The sequence below is a fragment of the Aplysia californica genome, unplaced genomic scaffold (genome assembly GCF_000002075.1).
Source record: "Aplysia californica isolate F4 #8 unplaced genomic scaffold, AplCal3.0 scaffold00077, whole genome shotgun sequence".
Lineage (NCBI taxonomy): Eukaryota > Metazoa > Mollusca > Gastropoda > Aplysiida > Aplysiidae > Aplysia > Aplysia californica.
The window spans coordinates 103,773-106,247 of record NW_004797347.1 but is presented as its reverse complement, the minus strand read 5'-3'; the positions used below and the strand labels follow the sequence as shown (position 1 = coordinate 106,247).

Here is a 2,475-nt window from a genome sequence, read left to right as displayed (position 1 = left end):
AGAAAGAGGAGACGAAAGCAGATGACAGAACATTGATAGAGAGCAGGAAAGGAGATGAAAGAAGACAATTTTAGAGAAGAAAATTTTTTGGTCGCTACCTGGATTCGAACCCGGGAACTTTGAATGAGAGGCCAACACCTTAACCTCTAGGCCACGAGAGCCCCCATGACATTGGTTTGAAGCTTTAAATAGAATTATATTAAATTGAAAATACTTGCACATAATGTATAAAAATATAGAGGGGCCTGCCCCCCTGAATTTTATCATAATGTGATGTTTTGCAGATAGGTTTGATATCTCTCGCTCTCCGAGCATCAAACAAAGCCTATAATAGATCTAGATCAAGGCTCACATAAGTGGGGTGGAAACTGCCGAAAATACGCCCAATCTCGAGATTCACTAACTGATTTTGCCAAAATGGCCGCCCCCTGAGCTGGGATATCAAAACTCGACTAGTGCCCAATTTTGAAGAGAGAGGCCTATATATATAAATAAGCGAAGTCATTTCATCTCACATAACTGGGGTGTGACGAGATGACCGGGTGACGAAATGACTGGCTACCGCCCCCTACATGTTTTCAAACAAGCTGAGGATTCCCCCCCCCCCCCCCATTTTTGGGGGGTCTCACACCCTCCCCCCCCCCCCCTTTCTTTTTTTCGTCGAAGTGGCTAGCCGTACCGGCAAGACTGCCAGTAGAGCCGTACTTAGATCTAGATTTGGCCCTATCGACTAAAACCTGTTGAGTACACAGGTCTCATTAGATCTACATCTAGCAATTATTCAGGTTTAAAATACATGCAAGTCAGTAAGGCACCTGTTGATTTTGTCTGAAACACAATACTTTAGGTATTGCAAACTAAAAATTTCATTTACAATTCAGCCATCAATAATAAAAGTTCGGCTAGCCTGATTGTGTAGCTGTCTTTAAGTATGGCTACCCTAGCCGTCTAGCCGTCCTAAAGTACAGCTAACCTGCCAGACTAGCCGTACTTATCTTAGGCCCTAAACTAACATTAGAAAACAGGTCTCATTATTAATTATTCAGGTTTAAAATACATGCACTGTCATTAAGGCACCTGGTTTCGTCTCAAATACAAATACTTTAGGTACTGCAAACTAAAAATTTATTTACAATTCAGTAGGCCTAGATCTAGATCTATATTTTTTTTTGGGGGGGTCAGTCTAGCCATCATAATTAAAAGTAAGTACAGCTAGCCCAGCTGTCTAGCCGTACGCCAACCAGTCTAGCCGTACTTGCCTAGCAGTCTAGCCGTCATTAAGTACAGCTAGCCTTTTCCTTTTTTCGCCTTTCCCCCAGGCTTTATTTTTCCGAGCGTTCTGAGAAATAGAGCTTCTTTAGCTCTGTGTTTGTTGGAGTGGTCGCTCGCTACGGAAGTCCTTCCAATTATGTAATTATGTAGTTCTATGTCTTGGCTAGCCTATCTGTTCAGTATCAATGGAGAAAGGTTATGATTGAGTGATGCATCTGCATCTCTGCTGATGAATAGATAGGCTTAAAAAAGTCCACGCCCCCTCCACCCCACCCCCTACCCCTTACTTACAAAACAATGACCAAAATTATATTGACATCAAGAGTGGTTGGGGGTTTTTTTTTAGAAAGTAGATTAGATCTAGAATCTAGATCTAGAGTCTAGTTCTAGATCTAGGAATCTAGATCTAGATAGATTCTTGTGTGTACAGCTCTCGAAAGTGTTTGTTAATTTAATACCAATCGAGAAGATGGGTCAAGTCATCAACAATCAACTACAGAATACAAATCAAATCTCAATTATTTCTGGAACAGAAGGCCTGTCCCATCTTTTTTAAATTTCAGTTGTACACTATTTTTTTCAAAGGCCGACCATGTTTGCTAATAGGTACACATACCGTAACAAGTTGCTCGTTTTCTCTGTACAGATTTGTTGAGTTGCGAAGCCAAGAATTCAACGTCAGTGAAGAAGTGAGAGGCCAAGTTCAGCCAAGTTACTAAACAACCCGGAAGTCACCCGATGAACACTACGGTGTTGCTAAATTGCTTTTGCCCTAAAATAAAATACCGCTAGGTACATTTTCCGTTTCTATGAATTATTACTTCTTCTTCTATCCCGTGGTTGGGGCAACCGTGAGGCCACCACTGCACCTGAAAACCAGCTCTCGCCATCTATTTTTGTCCTCTGCTTTCCTCAGATTGTCACCCATCGTCTTTCCTGTCCACTCTGTAGGCCTAATGCTGTCCCTGTCCTCCCATCTCCTTCTCTGCCTTCCTCTCTTTCTCTTTCATTGAACGGTTCCTTGCAGGATTGTTTTGGAAAGTCCTGTGGATCTTGTGACATGCCCTTACCATTAATTTAATTTTCGTCTATTCACTGTGGTCAGTAGATCTTCATGCTGCCCCACTGCGTTGGTGATTCTATTTCGTACCTCAGTATTTGAAACGTGGTCTTTGTACGAGATGTTAAGGAGTCTACGGTAAC

The 2,475-nt window shown here is 42.0% G+C and overlaps 1 protein-coding gene across 1 annotated transcript in view; it reads right to left on the bottom strand.

The window, feature by feature from the left end:
- The window catches only part of LOC101847092 (serine palmitoyltransferase small subunit A), a 6,440-nt gene extending 4,446 nt beyond the window's left edge, over positions 1 to 1,994 (bottom strand). The window contains exon 1 of the mRNA XM_005094180.3: positions 1,889 to 1,994. The gene's annotated coding sequence lies outside the window, so the exon portion shown is untranslated. The remainder of the gene's footprint in view (positions 1 to 1,888) is intronic.
- Between the last annotated feature and the right edge of the window lie 481 nt (positions 1,995 to 2,475).